Genomic DNA, 23,310 nt, shown 5'->3' with positions numbered 1-23,310 from the left:
TCTCCCATTGCCTTATCGCATCTGTCGCGCCTTCCACTCTCAAGGCGTCCGCTGCCTCCCTTAACGCCATCGCCTTATCGCATGCGTTGCACCTTCCACCCCCTGCCTCCCTTATCGTCTCCTCTTTGACAACCTCCAAGAACTTTCTGCCTTGCTCCGAGCGGAAACTTTGGGTTTTGCTTCGAGTGGACCCAAGTTTGAAACTTTGGGTTTTCATAGCCTCCATATACTATATAGCTGCAGCTCATTATGCATCTCATTATGCATCTTCTTCCATCCTCCTATCACGCACTGCTTCCTTCCACTCCATATACTTTCTCTAGCCGTCTTCTGCTGCAGCTGCAGCAGCAGCTCATTATCATTCTTCTTCCTACGCAACTGCTCCATCAAGTATAGCCCCATGGCCGCACCTCCTGTAGCTCTCTTGCTCGCCTTGCTCCTCGCTGGCCCCCTCATCACACTCGCTGCTGACCCCGACCCCGTCCAGGACTTCTGCGTGCTAACGTTTCTGCAGCACAGCCTCACATAAGCGGCTTCCCTTGCAATGAACGTGCACAAGCGACTACAGATGATTTCGTTTTCCATGGCTTGGCCCAACGCGGTAATACTTCCAGTAGCGCTATGAACGCCATAGCTACATTCGCCTTTGTGGAACAGTTCCCGGGGCTCAACACTTTGGGGATCGGCATGGCCTGTTTGGACTTCGGCTTGGGTGGCCTGATCGTTCCGCACACACATCCTCGCGGCTCTGAGGTTATATTTGTCATAAAGGGATCCCTATACGCTAGCTTCGTGGACACTAAAGACAAGTTGTTCGCCAAGGTCATCCATGCCGGTGATGTGATGATTTTCCCCAGAGGCCTCATCCATTTCCAGCTCAACGTTGGGAAGTAGCCTGCCACTACCGTCGTTGCTCTCAACAGCCAGGATGCGGGATTCCAGATCATTCCGACATCCATGTTTGGGTCTAACATCAAGGACGAGGTTCTCCAGAAGACCTTCTTCTTGACTGAAACCCAGGTGGAGCAATTAAAGGATGTCTTCTCTGGCTACTAGAGCCTAGGTGAAACCTGTCTTCTCGGTGTACATTCACGTTGATCCTCCTCTATATGCTGTTGTGATACCTGACAATAAAACAGGCTCACTGTTACATCCAGGGGCCTATAATTCTTTACGTTTGCTGAACTATTTGTCGTTCTGTGGCAACTTTTTCTGCTCAACATCAAGTAAAGTAAATATTTATGTCTGTCTGCAACTTTACATGGAGTGCAAACCTAAAGCAACAAACGTTCTTGTTATTGCGTGTGTGCAACTGCATGAGCGGGAGAAACGTGTTGGATCAACCATGTCACCTCGTGTATGGCACTTACTACCTCCCACTTGCACCGACCGATCAAGCAATCATTGCATCTCAATTGCACCAAACACATAGTTAGCCAGATTGTTCCTGAATCATAGCCGATGATTGAGGATATAACGAGCTACTCTCTGATAATCAAAGTACCGATGTTTATTGACTTTCTTTCCTGTAACAAATCCCCCTCAATGGGGGTGCCACGGGTCCGTACAGTTTACGGGTGGGTGGTCCCTAACATTTTGTTTCGTCCTTAAAACAAGATATATGAACGTTGTTTTTTTTTTCTGACTACGAGTTTGCAAAGACACTATTCTTTTGATTATAGATATCTCTAGATCGGCACGTGGTTCATGAGGCTCTGCATTCGGTACGAATTGCTTTGCTTCTTTAAATGGAAGAGTCGCAGAGTTCGTGGTTCATATGGACATCTTAGGATCATCGTATCCTTTAGAGGATACAGAGCACGTCAACCGCTGCTTGCCTTTGGTTGAGGTAGAAACGGCAATTACACATACACTTTCTTTGGACACTGACTCACCACTCCACGTGATGGTAAAGCACTCTCATGGAGTATCACTAGTTTCATTTGTAAACAAGTGTCTCGCCATTCAAATTTCTAAATTCTTTCATTTATCCTTTTCTACTTGCGTACGTGTCACTAGCATGCGGGGATACGTGCATCGTTAACGTCTACTAATTCCAGCACATCTAGGATGTCCTGCACGATGTCTATTTCATTAGTGAACCTCTATGTGCACCTGCACTTATTTGACTATTGGATCTTTATGGACTTTCGGATATGCATGCACTTTCAATTTTCATGTTTTGTTTGACGGTTTCAACAATGAAATTTCTATCGTTGTCTTATCATACATCCATATGGAGAGAGAGAGAGAGAGAGAGACAGAGAGAGAGATAGAGAGAGACAGAGAGAGAGAGAGAGCTACAATGGTATAAAAGTATTTTTCAAAGTCATTTTAAGTTTATTAATTGTGTTCTTATACATATACGATGGAGAGGGTTTCAGATGAGGGCTGTCAGTCAATAAATCTGCTAGAAAAGGCTGATCTCTACATCCAACATCTTTCTATCACCGACATGTTGGTTGATCTCTTGACAAAGCCCTTACCCCAACCACGCTTCCAACTCTTACACTTCTCTCTCGGTGTTCTGTCTTGTTCTATCCAAGGTGTCACATAAACGAATCAAGTCTACCACCTTTTGTCATTCTATGACAAATTGTGTCGTGCTTGAAGGGGGATTTGTTGGATCAACCACGCCACCTCGTGTATGGCACTTACTACCTCCCACTTGCACCAATCAAGCAATCATTACATCTCACTTGCACCAAACACATAGTTAGCCAGATTGTTCCTCAATCATAGCCGATAATCATAGGATACTCTCATTGTATATAATGAGCTACTCTAATAATGAAAGTACCGATTTTCATTTGTGCTTTGTTCTTGAGTTCAAACTTTCAGTTTTCATCAAAACGCCTCATTGGATAAATGGGAAGTTTGTCACGTTGAGATTAAACTTGGAAACAACCAAAATCTCCATGTCCGATGAATAAAAATATGCCAAAAATGAATGTTTCCTTGAATGAACTCTCTCAAATTATCTAGGACATGATAGGAGTAGCTCTTTCCATCACCTAGATTATCATGGACCTTTCGGATTCATCAATATGGCCACCGTGAGTTTTCACATGAAACTCATCAATGTGAGGTTTTTGGTATGTTAGTAGATTTTTGAATTTATTGAATGTAACATGAAGGTTCAGTGTGTTTTCTCGTGTACCTCATTTTAGTCATCAAGTGAAACTGCTTGTGCTCTCACTTACAGGAGCTCTACCACAAAATACTAGAAATACAACTCTAAGTCTATTTGCACACACTTGTGATGTGAAGGGGTATATCTCTTCCTAACCATCACGATGTCTATGTACATTATGTGATTCAATATTCAATCAACATAATTGATTTACGAGCATCTCTTTGTGCACTCTGACTAATATGTAAGATGCTCAACCAATCTTTTCAGAGTGCTTGTAGGGGCTCATATGTGCCTTCCACTCTACAATGTGGTCAAGTGGAATCTCTAATGATGGAGGAAATGTTGACTAGTCTTTATTCCCTCAATCCACATCATTTAAATCCAAGGGAGAAACACCACCTAGATATGCTTACTGATATCAAGGCATATTTGGAAAAAGAAAGATCTATTAAAGAGACATTGGATCACACCAATCTATAGTTTGTAAGAAAATACTCTATCTGCTCAGATTCATCAATGCAAATCATGGAGATACTCCTCAAGCATTGCAACTACCATCGTCCACGAAAACCATGGGGATGCACTACAACTTGGTATGGACCCCAATCTAAGCTTGTGAACTAGATGGTCCCCCATGCAAAGTGATTGTTATTACAGTCTAATTCTGGCTCAATGCTAATTTGAGCTTGTGAATTACATAACAAAGCAACTATAGACGTGCCTGATAGACGTGCGAAATAGCAAGCTCATCTATAGGTGCAGATAGAATTACTGAAAATGCTCATGAATGATGAAAGAGAATACAATCATTACGACAAGCATGGATGGTATCATAATCCATACTCACCATTGTCAGCATCTTCTTCGCTTCATCTCTTGATGCGGGCATGGTATTTGGTGCATGCAACATCTTCTGGAGCAACCTATCGCAATTCAAACATACATAGGCTTCGAATAATGATGATTCTCAAAACAAACAATATCCAAATAATGAGACAAATTAATGTGGGATCTAACCTCATTAAGGCCGAGACACTTGTATCCGACTACCCATAATTTACTTGCAGATTCAAGATTGAGAGACAAGCTCATAGTTTTGACATCCTAGCACCCTCGTACAACTGTGTTGATTGCTACTCTCACATATTGACCTCAGACTCGAATATCATGTGTACATGTGATGTAGTGCCCCTAAAAATAGAATCCATCATGTCCACCATACCCTCATCATCTGGCACATCCAGGAGACTATACTCCTCCTCAAACTGTGAAGGTATTCGTGCACCCTCACCACCTCATCCTATCTCAAGGTTTCGTGTCATGCACGCATGCAATATGAATCACGAACTCAAATAGCATTAACTTATCGATCATCCATCAACATGTGCACCACCAATGGTGGGTACTAGTTCGGGCTCCTCCCCATACATCTGCAAGTGGCACATGATAATATGGCATTGATTTCATACTTCTCGCTTGCAATGAGTGCAATGACAATACAACCTCTCCTTAAGCCACTCTACGCTCCCGAGCATTGGTGCATCATCTAACGAGCTTCCACTCATCCCTTCCATCTACACACCTCCAAAATCACAACACAAAATGCAAGGAAATCCATTAAGATCCAAAAAATAGCCACCTATAAGATCCTTTCCTCTCTCCTTAGATTAAGTGTCATGAATCGTCCCTATATAGCAATTCTCTGTCCAGTTCCATCGTTATATAGCAATGCCTAGGGCTAAAACCTGAAACCCCGCACGATGCTATCTTTCACAACTCTGTTGCAAGAAAAGCAAAAATCTCTCCTCCAATCTTATATTCGATGACCTCACATTCCTTCAACCTCTTCCCCACACTCCTCACAAGTACCGAGTCCCTCTCCCAACACTTGTGCTTCCTCTTCGCCCTTCTTCTTCTCTGCTCGTGTGAAAGGAAGTTTTTTAAGAAGGTGTGTCTCTTTAAGCAATGTAGGTTCATTTTTTGTGAGATTTTGTTTTGTGAGTGTTAAAGCATGTTTCTCCTTGCATTGCTAAGCCTATGTGCTAATTTTCATGCTTGATTTTCAGAGGTTAAGGACAAAAAACGAGATTTGGTAAAAGAAAGAAGACTCACCTCTTCTCTTTTTGGTATTTCTCTTTCTCCTCTTTCCCTTCCTTTCGTGCTTTCTCCTTGTTTGTAGGCTTATGCTTGTCCCCTCAATCCTATCCCTTTGAAAGTTGCTTCTCCAAACTCCTTCCTCTAACCAGTTATCTGAAAAATGGTATGTCTCCTCTCTTTTGTAGGGCCAACCCACGAAACATCGAGCGGGACTTTTCTAGGTAAGAAAGTGCTTCCTCTCTTTTTCTATTTTTATTTCCGTGATTTGCATTGGCTTGTAACTAGCGCCTTAAGCGCTAGCTGCAGTGATGGGTGTAGGAACCCTCTCTTTCCCAGCGCTAGCTGCAGTGATGGGTGTAGGAACCCTCTCTTTCCCTCTCTTCTCTTATTCCCTCTTCTTCCCCTCTTTCCCTCTTTTGCTCGCTCTTTCTCCCCCACTCTATTATTTCCTCTTCTTCCTCCCCTCTCTTTTCCTCTCTTTTGCATATGCTTATGCATGAGCATATGCTCATATGCTTATTCTTATACATGAGCTCATAAGCATATGCTCATATGCTTATGCTTATGCATGAGCTTATGCTCATATGCTTCTCTTCTTCCTCCCCTCTCTTTTCCCTCTTCCTTCTCCTCTTTTCCCTCTTCCTTCTCCTCTTTTCCTTCATCTATTTTTTCTCTCATTTCATAAGCATATGCTTATATGCTCATATGTTCATCCATAAGCATAAGCATATGATTTCTCTCTTTTCCACTCTTTTCTTATTTTTTCCTCTTCCTTTTCCCTCTCTTTTCCCCTCTTCCTTCTCTTTTTCCCTCTCTTTTTTCCTCTCTTTTCTTCTTTTCCCCTCTCTTTTTCCCTCTCTTTTCCCCTCTCTTTCTCCTCTCTTTCATCCTCTTTTCTCTCTTTTCATAATAAGCATATGCATTTGCTCTCTTTCCCCCTCATCCTCTTTTCTCTCTTTTTATAAGCATATGCATTTGTGCATGCTTATGCTCATATGCTTATGCATGAGCATATGCTCATATGCTTATACTCATGCATGAGCATATGCTCATATGCCCATGCATAAGCATAAGCATATGCTTTCTCTCTTCCCCTCTTTTCCTTCTACTCTTTCATCCTCTCTTCTCTCTTCCTCTCTTTCAATTGCTTCCTTCTCTTCTTTTTCCTTCTCCTTTCCCCTCTCTTTCTCTCTTTTTCTACTTTTCCCCTCTCTTTTTTCCACTCTTTTCCTATTTTCCCCTCTTCTTTTTCCTTCTCTTTTCAATCGCTTCCTTCTGGGTCTTAGCATGGGAAGGTGACATGCTTTTTGTGCTTTTCACACTATGGGAAAAAGCACATAAGGAGCAATGGAATTTTCGAACAATTTTTAAATAAAAAATTTGGATAATTATGCTACATGAAGTGACCACTCTCACACCATTTGCAAGCGAGTCGTTCACAGTTAATGATACCACATCGCCTCACATGTGTTGCTTCTTCCTATATCGAGTTTCTCTCCAACATTGCTTCTTCCTGTTTCGATTTTCTCTCCAGTGTTGCTTCATTTTCTCTGTTTCGAAAGGGGAGAATACAGTCAACAAAGGAGCCTTGACAGACAGTTGGAGGGAGGGTGGAAGGTGAGGACTCTTTTGTACTTCTTGAGGATATATTGTATTGTAAACGTGCACCCTGTGGCACAATAAGAGTGAAGCAAACATGCCAAAGGCAACGAAGTCCAGAAAGGCGCTCTCTCTTTCTGATTACCAGCCACCTTTGTAGCCTACTTTCTGTAGGATAATAGATGAGTTCAGCTATCACAATGGATTGCGCTTGGACCCTCGAACCATTCAATTAGGTATGAACTCTGATGTCAGTGATGAGGAGGTGCAACGGCATGTTTTCAAATGCCCACGTCCAACACCTTTGAAGAAGATGAAGTGCAGCGAAGTGAAGCCATAGTTTTTGCACGAATTCATGCAATTGCACTGGCATGTCTATCAAGATGCCCCAAAAAACAAGGAGGTCGAGAAGTCTTTTGCAAAGACATTCGCATTGCATTGAAATGATCATAGCCTTGTGTTAGTCGATTGGGCCCACTTTGCTGAGCAGGCTGTGCAACTCGCAAAGAAGCACGGTGATTTGGGGGCAAAGATTGCTCAGTGGGAGGAAAAGGAAAGATGACTGAGGAGGGGTCTAGCATGGGAGGACCGCGAGAAAAGGTTGACAACATCCAACCCTGCACCTTCATCATCACTGAATCGAATCTCTAGCATGGCCACCACTGGTAGGCCTAGATTTCCACATGCTGGTATTGGTAGGGAAGAGCTGGCTGACCCGATTGCCAATGTTGAAGTGGCTCGAGCAAAAATGGAAAGTAGGAGGGAATTGCTCCATGAGGCACGGGCCTTTTTTGAGCTATCATCTTCGGAACTCCATAGGGCTGAGTGGTTGTCCTCTAAGGCCTCCGACATATCGGAAATCCAGGCAGGCCTATTTGAACAAAAGTGCTCAGGAAGTGCTACCTGTGACGAGTTGCTGTCGAAAGTAGAAGCGTTGTACTCCCAACCAGATGTAGAGAACAACTATCTGCAAACAGTTCCTCCAAGGGTGAAGAAGATGCTCGGATTGCTAGCTCCTGAAAAAGGTAACACATATATTTATCCACTATAGGCAATTATTTACATTTGCTTCTTATCATTTCTCCTTACCAATGCTTGGTGCTAATGTCCATTGTTTCTTCAAGAAAAATTTTCTAGTGCGACCGTGCAAAATATTGCAAATAACACCATTGAAGCCGAGCAAAACCCAGATGATCTGCGTGAAAACCTAGTTCCAAAAAATCCAGGAGGAACATTGGAGGAGATGCACAGTGTTTTTGTTGAAGACTGTGGAGGGTTCGCATCTAAAAGTGAATGCGAGTTTATGCAACATCTACGTGGAAAGAGGCGGAGTAGTCTTGGTTCTAGGAAGGAAAGCCCTCTAAGCACATTGGAGACCAGCCATCTAAGCATACTTGGGACCAGAGGAGATCACCAGAGGCCACACCATTAAAGCAGCATGCCAAAGTTGAGGGTGCACATGTGTCTCCAAAGAAGACACCACGGAGGTCTCCTAGGAGGAAAGCACAAATTGAGGAAGCTCTCAAAGAGGATGGTGAAGATAAAGAGGTAGAGGATGAAGTACCTCTATCCTCTTTCTTGCATTCAAGGAAAAAAAGGCCTCCAAAGATTTGCCTTGTTCTTTTCTAAAGAGGAAAAAAAAAGGCATGTAAGAGTGTGTGCATTGTCATTTGCCATATTGTAGCATGGCCCTTTCATTTCGTATTGAAATTATGAATTTCCATCTCTCCTCCAACTCGTTGTTCAATTGACTGTATGCAAAAGCTATGTTTGGTGTATGTTTTTGCTATGTTGAGTATAAATTTTAGTTTCATGTTCAGTGAATGCTTTCGGTATGTGCTTAGTAGCACTTTTTATCAAATGCAGTAGCACGAGTGCCAAAGAGAAAAGCTACTGATGATGCAAAGGCTAGCAAAAATTTGGAGACGCCCAATGATGCACAGCCCAATGATGCATAGCCCGATATTGCACAGCCCAATTATGCACAGCCAGACATTGCACATCTCGATGATGCATAGCCTGATGATGCACAGCCAGATATTGCATAGCCCGATGATGCACAGCCCAATGATGCATAGCTAGATATTGCAAAGCCCGATGTTGCACAGCCTGATGATATACCACAGCTTGATGTTTCACAGCTTGATGTTTCACAGCTCGATATACCATAGCCTAATGTTTCAGAACTTGATGTTGCACTGCCTAATGATGTTGCACACCGTGATACACATCCTAATCTAGCAAATCCCTAGGCAGATACAAAGGAGGAAGCTGATGTGAAGATATATTATGGCAGGGCTCCCAAGTGCAGTGTTCAGAATCCTGCATTGATTGTCGATCTGAACGGTGTGCTCATGTTTACAGTAAATGCACAGAGAGGGGAGACCTTACCCGTATACTCCCCATGCTTTGCCAGGGTTCCCAAAGGTAGAGGTATATCACACTATGTCAACAAAGATGCAAAGGCATTAATGGTGTTGGCTCGCGAGTTTTTTGATATATACATATGGAGTTGTGCATCAAGCACAAATGTTTTTAGGAGAGTAGACTTGTGTTTTGGGGATATCGAAGAGAACCTTTCAAGCTTACTATCCCAAGACCTGTGTCACAAGGTAGCATTCCCATTTTGTAAATGGGAAACTGATTTTCTTCAAGCAACTATCTACATTTTGGGAGGTGTTTCCTCAGTACACGAAGGAGAACACTTTGCTGCTTGATGATAGCCTCTACAAATGCAAAGGGAACAAGCCTGGCACTTACATAAATTTGCCCAAGTTTGAAGATTAGGTGGAGTCTGATCTAGGCTCATTTTTGGTTTGTGACCTCGATGTGTGGCTCTATGAGTGGCTACACTCACCTGATAGGTTGGCATTGGCAAGGAAGCAGCCTTACATATGGGGGGATTCGACCCTAGAATTTGAATATGTGAAGCAAAAGATGTGCCGCAGTGGAAAGATAGAGAAGCCCATGGGTGGATTGATATTGACTAAGAGCCTACAGTTTTGTTCTTGTACAACCCAATTTATTGGGCATTGTAAATGTGTCTATTGATACAAAATTATGTACTTTTTCTCCATTTTCCTCGTAAAGTTTAAATTCAAAATTTATTTCAGTATAGTAACATGCTATCACAGTAAAAGTAACATTATGAATTTATTCGTGATGTTTCAATTCTATCACAATCTGTTAAGAGAAGCCCACAAGTATTTGAGGAAAACATATGACAGAAGCTACTAGTGTCACAATCCGGGGTTGACATTGCTGTACATATGGAAATTGTTATTGTTACCCATCTGGGCATGTAAGGCTCTGAAGATTATCCCTTGCTTCCTAATAATCTGCCTGCAATAAGTCTTCACGAATTATTTCATCTTAAGTCATTACAATAGACTATTCTTACATGTGCTCTGAATATATCATGTATCTTTGTATGTTTTTAGCTCACAAATGAGCAATGAAACATCAAACTTCTCTTTAAAGTACCACAAGGAGCTATTCTGCATAAGCATAAGAACATATGAAAGATGTATAATTCTTTGTTCATGCATTTGTGCAAACAAGCCATACATGTAGACAATGGTACAAAAAATAGGATTTTGCTTCATAGCATTAGGTCTCATTACAAATATCCAACATTGCATTGTATATGGCCTCATGCATCTCTGAAGAGAGGTAGTACATGTTGTTGTCATTGTTCGTAGCATCCATCAAAAACTTAATGGACTTACCAGATGAGAAAGAATGATCGCAGACCAAAAGCTGATAATGATGTTCATCACGTTTTTTGTAGTACAAACCAGTGACATATGCAAATCCTCGCTTGCACTCTCCTCCCCATTTGTCCTTCACCATACGTGTGGCAACTTGCCTTTTCTCTGTGCATTTTAGGATGTAAAAGTCTACCCCTTCATCATTATCAAGCTCTGTAGGAACAACAAAGCTATCACCTTCACACAACAAATGACTGAGGAAGTCTTCATGGCCCTCAAAAAGGGGTTCTTCTGTTATGACTTCAACATCGGGTGCATCATCCTCTACAGGTTTCATCTAGTTTTTGGAGGACCCCAAGTCAGTGGGGGGGGATTAATGAATCTACTAGTAGTCGGCCAATTTGGGTATGCTGGGTCGGGTTCATTGGCTAGGCCTTGGGCCTATATAAGGAGGGCATTCAGCCCTCACTAAACATCCTCTGGAGCAGAAAACGTACAGCAGAATTTTGAGATAATACTCTTTGATTTGTCTTTCAATTTTATCTAACTTACTACAGGAACAAGGAGATGTAAACATAGGCAAAGGTGGTGGGGGAAATGGTCTGTTTATGTTCACACATTGTCAAACTCAATTGATAGTTTGCTTGGTTTCTTTACTTTCTCTTTTCAAAAGAAATCTTTACAACAAAGCATAAGGTGGCATGACTAAAGTGGTTTGCATTACTACCTTGCCTCAAACTACCAATGGTGAATTGGTGAACCTGCCTTGAACATACTGATGGTGAATTGGGCACGTTATGTTTTCCTTGAAGCTTTTATGACGTTTTGTTTCTTGTAGAAGTAATGGTTTTACATAAATAGCTCCTTTGCAGAGGATGAATAATTTGTGCTATTGTCTCCACCTAGCACCACATAGGTGTTATTAAGAGCAAGACTTGGAAACTCAAGGTTTCAAGCTAACCCTAAACTTCCAAATCACCTTGAATCATGGTATTTGAAACTTTTGGGGGCATTGGCCTCCACCCCTTCATGGCATGGTGTTGGCACCTTGGGTCTGTGAGGTGAATTGGTACATAATTAATATGAGGCTAAGGGCCCTAATAATAAACGCTTCAGTATATGTGGCTAAGTGGTGGGGGCCTGAGGATCCCTTACACGTGGCACGCACGACCTCTTGGCTTATGCCTCTCGACATGTGGCTATAAGCACCTGACTCTACCATTGGTATTAAAGCTTGGCTATGTGCCTTTTGTGAACTAACAACTGCGGGGTGGTCACCTGCAGCAATAATGCTATCTTTCTGGGACCTCCAAGTGTGCCAACGGTCACATTTTTTGCCAATGGTATTTTGTTGCTCCAGCAACTTTGCAAGAACTCGAGTAAGGTCATACAGCCCTATCGCTGGGACCTTGCTGCCTAGGAATGTCTGGGACCTTGCTGTTGTCAGTGCCCTATCCACGCAGTCATTTCTTGCTGGAAACCCTGCCCAAGTCAGCTCTTTCCATCTGTGGGCGGACTCTGGAGCTGTCTACGAGATCTGCCCTCCATGGTGGCTCTCCTCTCTCAGGGATCTCCTCTCTCTCTCTCTCTCTCTCTATGTTGCCCACATGGCATCCCATGTGCTGCCCATGTGGCAGCCCCATGTCCAAACCTATCATTCTATGGTCCACCCCCTTGATGCACTCCTCATGTGGGGGCTCATAGGTGGGGAGTGTTAGAAAATACCCAACAGAGGGTACGCGCAGCGGAAGACTTACAGTAATGCCCAGGAGCTCACACAGTGTGCGGTGGGTGTGGAATCACAAACTTCTGTACTTATGTGCATTCAATACATGTGCAGACTCATCAATAGACAATGAACCAATCAGATAGAGAAACCACCATAATATATATTTCCGTCCACAACTATGGACACAATACAAAAGAGACAGATCCAGAGTCCCACCAATGATGTGGTCCTCTGATCTTACCACAAGGTCCTTCTCCTATCTGCTGGCTATCTCTAGACTCGAGCCCGCGTGCTCGACCTTGAGCTTCTGTAGACTTTTCGTCAAAAGATCTCAGCACCTTGCTGCCCTAATAGACAGCCTAGGCTCAGCCCCAAGTGAGCTCAGTCTGTAGAAACTCTGGCCCTGCTTTGCCTCCTGGATGTAGGCCCAAAGATCAGGCTTCTGCTGCTCCTGCTGCTCCTCTGTTTGCTGACTTGCTGGATGCTGAAATAAGGCAAGAGCCTCTCCTTTTATAGGCCTAGGGCCTTGCTGAAAAAACCGACCAGCCTGCCCCAATCTGGCCGACCAGACTGTGGCTGGTCCAGCCCTATTAGGGCTCACAAACCGGGGCTTTTATGGCCCAAACTTCCAGGGCCTTTGGCCCTCCATTCAAGGCAGGGGTCCAGCCTATATAAGGCATGCCTTCTGCCCACTGACAGCCACAATCTGCTGCTCCACCAGGCCTGCTGGTTCTGCCCTCTGCCAGGCTCTTCCCAGCCACGTGTCCTACGCCATACTGCCCTGTACATTCTGCTGTCCTGACCCGCCTGTACCGCACCATATCAGGGTCTGTTGCAGGCCCTTCACCTGCCCACTTCCCTCGCCATGCTGACGCCATCTGCAGGTCGCAATCCTGTGAGGTGCTGCCCATGTGGCAGCCCCCTCTCTTCCTTCTCTCTTGGGCACATCCTGCCCTAGGTCTCCCTCCCCCACGCACTCCTCATTTGGGGGCTTATAGATGGGGAGGTGACCTTTCCAACACCCCCTCTCACCGACACATCTCGGCCCAATGCCAACACGTCGATGACGATGCTCTAGTAACTCCCTGGTTGTAGTCCTCTGGAACCTTTCGGTGTCGAAATCTTTTCCTAGCTTTTCATCCAGTGGCTCCTGCTCCACCAGGTCCGGTTCCGCTTGGATCTTGAGTGGATTTCCTTGCATTTTGTGTTGTGATTTTGGAGGTGTACAGATCGAAGGGACGAGTGGAAGATGATGGCTTGTCTCTTAATCTTGAATTTGCAAGCAAAGTATGGGTGGTCCGATGCAAGTGTCTCGGCCTTAATGAGGTTAGCGCAAATTTTGGATCTTGATTGTTTGGAAAACCTTCATAGTTTCTCATTATTGGAAGCATACGTATGTTTGAATTTTGCGATAGGTTGCTCTTGGGAGTTGCATGTAGAACTCGCATGTAGGAGTTGCATGTAAAACTCACATGTAGGAGTTGCATGTAGGAGTGGCATGTAGAACTCGCATGTAGGAGTTGCATGTAGGAGTTGCATGTAGAACTCGCATGTAGGAGTTGCATATAGGACTCGCATGTAGAACTCGCATATAGAACTCGCATGTAGGACTCGCATGTAGAACTCGCATGTAGGACTCGCATGTAGAACTTGCATATAGGAGTTGCATGTAGGAGTTGCATGTAGAACTCGTATGTAGGAGTTGCAAGTAGGAATCATATGTAGAACTTGCATGTAGAACATGCAAGTTGGATTTCTAAGAGGGATTATTTCTAGCCTTATGCAAGTACAAGCGGAGCTTTGCCGCTACTCTACACACACATTTTGTTCTACCTAAGTCCATGTTGGCATAGAGACAACATACTCCCAGATCCATTTTATTACCCGTCTTCGGGTTATGGCTTATTTTGATTTCAGAGTTGGAATGCCATGTGCATGAGGGCTGCCAGTCAATAAATCTACTAGTCCCTTGTGCCCTTTGAGCATAGGGTATGCTGCGTATGTGCCCACACATCATTTTTGTGCATCCAATCCTTCTACACATACACATAAAGGACATGTAAATTGAGAGAGAGAGAGAGAGAGAGAGAGGGTGGGAGGTTACCAGCCCATCGTAGATGGGTCAAGTTACTCGTACATGGAGTGCAAACCTAAAGCAACAAACGTTCTTGTTATTGCGTGTGTGCAACTTCATGACTGGGAGAAACATGTTGGATCAACCATGTCACCTCGCGTATGGAGTGTTTATGGCACTTACTCCTCCCACTTGCACCGATCAAGTAATCATTGCATCTCAATTGCACCGAACACATAGTTAGCCAAATTGTTCCTCAATCATAGCTGATGTTTGAGGATATAACGAGCTACTCTCTGATAATCAAAGTACCAATTTTCATTTGTGCATTTGTTCTTGTGTTAATCACAGTTTCAGTTATTTATCATCAGTATCAGAGCAAGATCCTAGTCCCAGCAATCATGTCGAGTGCTACGTCAAATTCTGCATATCGTCTTGTTCAAGTCTTTGATGGATGCATAGAAGCAGATGATGACCCTCTACCTGAAAGGGGAGTGTTACTTCGTAATTGTTGATGGTTCAGAGAAGAAACTAGAAGTTGTGAATGAGGCCAAGATTTGGCAGAGCAAGCAGGACAAAGCTCTTATCGCCCTTGGCTAAGCTTGAAACGTGAAATTGTGCTTGAAGCGCCATGGCCCATGAGAGACTAGTCATGGTCTATGGGAATGGCTCATACAAAAGTATGAGAAATGATCCGAAGTAGAGATATTGCATCTTTTTCATAAACTATAAAATCTGGAGTATATTGATGGCAAAGACTTACGAAGTCATGTATGTTCCATGAAGGAGTTGTTCAATCAACTCGCTTGTGCTGGCGATGCATACTAGGTTCCCTTGGAGCAGCAAAAATTGAAGCTATTCTAGTCTCTCCCTGGCACTTAGCACAGTTTCAGAAGTGCCCTCATGACCAATAAGGTGCTCACTTGGGAACAAGTGATCAATGCCCTCTATGAGGAGGAGATGATGAGAATTGATCTCAGGATGCAAACTACTAGCAATGATAAAGCTCTCATATCTACTGTCGTGCCTCCTCGACCGCCATCTGCTCCAAATTATTCATGACAAAAAGAAAGGTGCCGCTACTGCAACATCGAGGGACATTTCAAATTTGAATGTAGGAGAAAATTGCCGGATCTTAAAAAACAAGTCAGAGAATTGAGAGCTAGTAATGTTGCTCCTGAATCTCCTTCTGATAAAGCCTACTTGCATCATGTCCATGAAAGTACTCCTTCATTCTGTTGTGCTTACTGGTTGATTCTTTAATTCTCGATTCTGGTGCCAATCAACCCATGACATTCCACCGAGAATGGTTTGTTTCCTTCAAGCAATGCACATTCAAGAGAAAGGTCTAGATGGGTGATGACTCTGAGCATAATATTGAAGGGGTCAATGACATTGAATTTCAATTGGCTACTAGTGATTTGTTTTGAGTTTTTGGAGTGTTTTATGTTCCAAATCTAAAGAGGGATTTAACATCTGTTTCTCGACTCACTAACATGGGCATGATTGTCGAGTTTACTATGGATGCATGCCTTATTCATCATGAGTTTTCCCTCCAGATCATAGCATAAGGTATTCGACGCCAGTTTTTGTATCTTCTATCGGATTCCATTGATATCAAGAATGTTGCATTGTTGGCTACCAAGACAAGCACAACAGACCTATGGCATTGATAATTGATGCATGCAAATCTCCAAGTAATTAAATATATGGCTCAACATGATTTAGTTCATGGTTTTCCCTTGGTGAGCATCCCCGACTTTGCTTCTGTGAGGCATGTGTTATGGGCAAGCACTCCTGCCGTTCTTTTAATCACCATGGCACTCAAGTTGGAGAACTAATTGGCGTGGTTCATATGGACATCTGTGGTCCAATGCATGTCCCTTCTGAAGGGGGTAGTCGCTATTATATCACTTTTATTGATAACTTTAGTAGATGGATGGAGGTTTACTTTCTCAAGCAAAAATCTGAGGCATTTCAGTCATTCCAAGATTACAAGCAAATGGCCAAACAAACAAGTTGCAAATTGAAGATTTTGCGATTTGACAATGGTGGGGAATACTTAAGTCATCCATTTCGCTCCGATTGTTGCCAAGAAGGCATATTACAAGAGCTTACTATTTTGTATACTTCTCAATTGAATGGAGCAGTAGAACACAAAAATAAATGGGGGTACTAATCAATGTACAAGTTGGTCTCTCACTGGTTGTTGTTTTCTTCTTAATGGTACTGCCATCATTTGGATCACTAAATCCCAATGGGTTGTTGCCTTATCCTTCACTGAAGTCGAGTACATTGCAGCTTTTGCCTCTTCCCATGAAGTTGTCTCACTTCGTCGTCTTCTTGATGACCTCAGCTACCTCTCTTCCTCCTCACCCACTACACTCTCATGTGATAATCAGAGTGCCATTACACTTGCACACAACCCTATTCTTCACTCCCATAGTAAACATTTTTCCCTTTATCTCTACTACATTCATGACCTTGTTAAAAAGGCTGATCTCTACATCCAACATCTTTCTACCACCGACATGTCGGCTGATCTCTTGACAAAGCCCTTACTCCAACCACGCTTCCAACTCTTACACTTCTCTCTGGGTGTTCAGTCTTGTTCTATCCAAGGTGTCACATAAACGAATCAAGTCTACCACCTTTTGTCATTCTATGACAAACTATGTCGTGCTTGAAGGGGGGTCTGTTGGATCAACCATGCCACCTCGTGTATGGTACTTACTACCTCCCACTTGCACCAATCAAGCAATCATTACATCTCACTTGCACCAAACACATAGTTAGCCAAATTGTTCCTCAATCATAGCCGATAATCATAGGATACTCTCATTGTATATAACGAACTACTCTGATAATGAAAGTATCGATTTTCATTTGTGCATTTGTTCTTGAGTTCAAACTTTCAGTTATTCATCAAAACGCCTCATTGGATAAATGGGAAGTTTGTCATGTTGAGATTAAACTTGGAAACAACCACAATCTCCTTGTCCGACGAATAAAAATATGCCAAAAATGAATGTTTCCTTGAATGAACTCTCTCAAATTATCTAGGACATGATAGGAGTAGCTCTTTCCATCACCTAGATTATCATGGACCTTTCGGATCCATCAATATGGCCACCGTGAGTTTTCACATGAAACTCATCAATGTGAGGTTTTTGGTATGTTAGTAGATTTTTGAATTTATTGAACGTAACATGAAGGTTCATGTGTTTTCTCGTGTACCTCAATTTAGTCACCAAGTGAAACTGCTAATGTTGTTAAACTACTTGCGCTCTCACTTATAGGAGCTCTACCACAAAATACTAGAAATACAACTCTAAGTCTATTTGCACACACTTGTGATGTGAAGGGGTATATCTCTTCCTAACCATCACGATGTCTATGTACATTATGTGATTCAATATTCAATCAACATAATTGAGTTACAAGCATCTCTTTGTGCACTCTAACTAGAATGTAAGATGCTCAACCAATCTTTTCAGAGTGCTTGTAGGGGCTCATTTTCACCAATGTGCCTTCCACTCTACAATGTGGTCAAGTGGAATCTCTGATGATGGAGGAAATGTTGACTAGTCTTTATTCCCTCAATCCATATCATCCAAATGCAAGGGAGAAACACCACCCAGATATGCTTACTGATATCAAGGCATATTTGGAAAAAGAAAGATCTATTAAAGAGACATTGAATCACACCAATCTACAGTTTATAAGAAAATACTCTATATACTCAGATTCATCAATGCAAATCATGGAGATACTCCTCAAGCATTGCAACTACCATCTTCCACAAAAACCATGGGGATGCACTACAACTTGGTACGGACCTCAATCTAAGCTTGTGAACTAGATGGTCCCCCATGCAAAGTGATTGTTATTACAGTCTAATTTTGGGTCAATGCTAATCTGAGCCTGTGAATTACATAACAAAGCAACTATAGACATGCTTGATAGATGTGCGAAATAGCAGGCTCATCTATAGGTGCAGATAGAATTACTGAAAATATGGGTGCATCTATTAGTGCGGTTATTAACATGTCTATTAGTGCGATTATTAACGCATCCAATAGCACATCTACATTGTATATTAGATGTTTATTTAGATGCATTTATAAATGCGCAATAGAGTTTGAATTTTCGCTGCAGGCTTATAAATGTGCATCACTACTTTCCAAACATATTTGCCCATGATTACCAAAGCACATAATTTTTAAAAATTATCAATGCTGTACACGTGTCACACACGATAATATGCTTTTTGCCAAATACACATATACAAAAATTAAGTGAGGTGAAGAGAATGAGACAATATATAAAATAGGATGCGTTCATCGATGCGCTTATAGACGCTCTGTAGAATTTTATTTTTTTTAAAGCCGAATTTTGTGTGGTTGAACAGAATGATGTGTATGCTGTGTGATTACAAGAATCCCGTTTCCACATTGTGCAATTCAATTCTTACAGCCAACTACATTTTAATTAGCAGAGTTGGCATTTTAATTAGCATCATTCCAAGCACGTCTATAGCCGATGATTATAATTTCGAATAAATCATTACAACTCCAAAACATTTAGTTCACAAGGCATTCATTGATAGAACGTTGCACAAGAAAATTGAAAGCCAAAAAAATAAAAGGAGTATATATTAATTCATAGCAAAAGTGCTTGTATGTATATATAGCACGAATCTAAGTTATCTGCGTTCTCGCTCCCTTCTTCTCTCCCTTCTTCGCTCCCTTCTTCTTCGCCTTCTTCCTCCTCAGTATCCTCATCTTCTTCCTCCTGGTCAGCCCCAGGGGCCTATAAACGAGGGACAACATGGATGAATGTATGAAAAATCAAAGCTTTATTTACAAACGAGGGACATGGCTCTATTGCCTATTGGGTTGTCTCGACTCCACAAGAGTAATCTCAGCTGGTGTGTGGTTGGGCTGGTTTGGAGTCTCTACTGCTGACTCCTGAGGGGTGTTTAGAGTACCCATCATGTATGTGTATAACTCCTCAGGAGTGGGAGGGTGCCCCAAAATGTTATATAACTCCTGAAAGATGGCATCCCAAAGATCAGGCAAGGTTGAAGAGCTTCCTGGCCACATGATGAACTACAAAAAAGAAAAGAAGAAGATTACCATCATTCATGCTCTCTTTCCATCATGCATACAATCATTGGGGCAAAAGAAAAAATAGAGTAATAGCTTGACATTGAGCAAGCATTTATGGACTCCTGCATTCTTTGAATTAGAATGACAGAAGTCTGTATATGCTTGCTCAATGTCAGGCTATTGAAGCTTCACGTGGGTGGAAAAGAGAGAAAGAAAGAGAGAAGGAAGGGAGAAAAAGAGAGGAAAAAAGATAGGAAAATGAGAAGTCTGTATATGCTTGCTCAATGTCAGGCTATTGAAGCTTCACATGGGTGGAAAAGAGAGAAACAAAGAGAGAAGGAAGGGAGAAAAAGAGAGGAAAAAAGATAGGAAAACGAGAGGGAAAACGAGAGGGGAAAAGAGAGGAAAAAAGATAGGAAAAGAGAGGAGAAAAGAAAGAAAAAGAGAGAAGGAAAGAGAGGAGAAAAGAGAGGAAAAGAGGGGGGGAAAGAGGAGAGGAGAAAAGAGAGAGGGAAAGAGAGGAGAAAAGAGAGAAAAAGAGAGGAGAAAAGAGAGAAAGAGAGAAGGAAAGAGAGGAGAAAAGAGAGGAAAAGAGAGGGGGAAAAGAGGAAAAGAGAGGGGAAAAGAGAGGAAAAGAGAGAAGGAAAGAGAGGAGAAGAAAGAGAGAAAAAGAAAGGATAAAAGAGAGAAAAAGAGAGAAGGAAAGAGAGGAGAAAAGAGAGGGGGAAAGAGAGGAGAAAAGAGAGAAAAAGAGAGGAGAAAAGAGAGAAAAAGAGAGAATGAAAGAGAGGAGAAAAGAGAGGAAAAAAGAGGGGAAAAGAGAGGAAAAGAGAGAAGGAAAGAGAGGAGAAAAAAGAGAGAGAAAGAGAGGATAAAGGAGAGAAAAAGAGAGAAGGAAAAAGTGCAAATCATGGAGATACTCCTGCATTGCAACTACCATCTTCCACAAAAACCATGGGGATGCACTACAACTTGGTCTGGACCCCAATCTAAGCTTGTGAACTAGATGGTCACCCATGCAAAGTGATTGTTATTACATTCTAATTCTGGCTCAATGCTAATTTGAGCCTGTGAATTACATAACAAAGCAACTATAGACATGCTTGATAGATGTGCGAAAATAGTAGGCTCGTTTATCGGCGCAGATAGAATTAATGAAAATATGGATGCATCTATTAGTGTGGTTATTAACATGTCTATTAGTGCGGATATTGACGCATCCAATAGCGCATCTACATCGTATATTAGATGTTTATTTAGACGTGTTTATAAACACATAGTAGAGTTTGAATTTTTGCTATAGGCTTATAAATGTGCATCATTGCTTTCCAAACATTGCCCATGATTACCAAAACACATAATTTTAAAAAAATCAATGCTATGCACGTGTCACACACGATAATATGCTTTTTACCAAACACACATATACAAAAATTAAGTGAGGTGAAGAGAATGAGACAATATATAAAATAGTTTTGCCAATATGTAAGAAATTTGGATGAGAATGATTTTGATCTCATCCTCAATGAGATCAACTCTTGCCAAACTATCTACTTCAATATCCAAACCAATGTGAAGATCTACAAATACATCCAGCCCACTACTACTTGTGCTACTGTGCTCATTGAAATGAGCATCACTAATGGCAAGCTCGTCCTCATGGATAATGTCCTGAATATATGTATCTCCTATCTCATGACCATCCTCCTCTCTCATATCACGATCATCATCACCTCCATGGCCATGATCATCCTCCATATGCTCCATATTAATAAATGTACTATACATCACTTTAGAACATGGCATAATAGGTAGACGTGCCACCACCTATTACTATCCACCATTGGCTGATAGACAACCTATTCCAACACAAATACAAACATGTTGAAGCTATCAAATATAAAAGAGTGATTGTTTTTATATATGTGTATAGTTACTGTGCACATTGTTGCGGTAGTACTAGTGTGTCCTTCTTGCTTTGCCAAAACTTTGTTGAGTCAATAGTTACAAAGCCACTGGCCAAAAATTTGTGGAGTAAATAGGTATGACATGCCACCACCTATTAATATCCACCATTGGTTGATAGACAACCTATTCAACCACAAATATAAACATGTTACTTTCCTTGCATCAAAGGTATCAAATATAAAAAAGTGAGTATTTTTATATATGTGTATAGTACATGTTCACATTGTTGCGGTAGTACTAGTGTGTCCTTCTTGCTTTGCCAAAACTTTGCGGAGCCTGCAATAGCTACAAAGCCTCTTGCATGGCATTTGATTGTTGCATTAGGGCCTCTTTCTGTCACATCCTTAAACCATTTGACATCCAAAACATACGAAGTGCCGAAGGTCAAGCTTAATAATATCTTGTATTATGCCACAATAATCATCGTGGCTCCATTGGCTCCCTCAAAGCTAGCAATGATGCTACAATCTTGTGTGTTTCTCTTATTATCAATCCATTGTGTCAAAAAATGCTTGCCCTCACACAATATAGCATTGAGCATATACACTACACCAAGACAAAATCAGTTGAATAAGTAAACAAAATTGTTGAAAGCTCCTACTTATGCATAACATTCTATATACACAACAACACAAAGCACCCATAGACATGCACACAAACGTGTTTCCTTAACTTTTAAACAAACTTATGGGCACCTTTATATGTGCGTCTATTAGCGCGTCTATAGACCGCATCTATAGGCACATCTATATAATAAGTAGACGCACATATAGATGCACCTACGGACGTGCCTATAGACGCTCTATAGAAATTTAAAAAAAAATAGAAAGACGCGTTCATAAATGTGCTTATAGACACTCTGCATAATTTTATTTTATTTTTAAGCAGAATTTTGTGTGGTTGAACAGAATGCTGTGTATGCTGTGTGGTTACAAGAATCCCATTTCCACAATGTGCAATTCAATTCTTACAACCAACCGCATGAACTTATCCATAGTACAATGCAAAGTATAGGCACTATGTTTGGTGCATGGTGCAAAGTATGTGTGAAAAATAGAAACATTTGCGTGGAAATCTCAACTTGTTTGACATAGTGTGATGATGCATAATTAGGGCTTGAGATCTTCAAGTTCGATGTTTGAGCTCTTTATCTGAATAGTAAAGCTTCTTGTTTCCAAGTTCAATATGGTCAAACCTCCTCAAATCTTTATAATCATGCCTTCATGTTTTGCACAATTCATCCACCTAAAATGACCGATTTCATGCAATGTATATGAACACATCAAATATTCAGGTGTTCTTTTCTATTGTACCAAGGATGAATGTATGAGGAAATTTCTTCGGTCACTCCAAAGATGAGTATGGAGGGGCGATTTGAGATGTCCACAAAGCTAGGGCTGAAATGTCTCTTGAGCAGTGTAAGAAACCCATAGCAACACAATAGGAAGGCCCATAAAGATCCTGCAAATCAAGAACTAATAATCCAAAAACACAACGAGCATTCGGGCATCCAGAAGTATCGGATTTGAGATGTCCACATGATCACAATAATGACAATGAGTATAGGAAGTCCATGTCTTGGATAGAACAGGTTCGTTTCTATCACAATGATTTCATTACAAAACTCGACAAGGATCGTTCTTTGATTACCCCAGAGTTTCGCTTGTCTTTGTTGAATGAGATTGGGATCTCTGCAAAAATTAAAGATTCATGAAGGCCAAGTGACAGCTTCAGATCATGGGACGGGATGTTTCAAATTGCATTTTGTAGTGGAGAAGTTTGGGATTTGATAAATGCAATTTTTTCAAAGTAAGAGAATTTTGAAGTCAAAGGGCAGAAAAAACTCATACCTAAAGGAGTTAAGAAAGAAACGAAGACCTTGAAGG

General features: G+C 41.7%; 1 pseudogene; it reads left to right on the top strand.

Annotated features, from left to right (window-relative positions):
• Window positions 1-400: 400 nt before the first annotated feature.
• Window positions 401-1,056, top strand: LOC147901931 (germin-like protein subfamily 3 member 2 pseudogene; annotated as a pseudogene).
• The last annotated feature ends 22,254 nt before the right edge of the window (window positions 1,057-23,310 follow it).

The sequence above is a fragment of the Dipteris shenzhenensis genome, chromosome 5 (genome assembly GCF_047967505.1).
Source record: "Dipteris shenzhenensis isolate YYH24624 ecotype China chromosome 5, Dip_SZ_1.0, whole genome shotgun sequence".
In the NCBI taxonomy this organism is placed as follows: Eukaryota; Viridiplantae; Streptophyta; class Polypodiopsida; order Gleicheniales; family Dipteridaceae; genus Dipteris; species Dipteris shenzhenensis.
The sequence above is the reverse complement of the archived record's forward strand: the minus strand, read 5'-3'. Positions and strand labels throughout refer to the sequence as shown.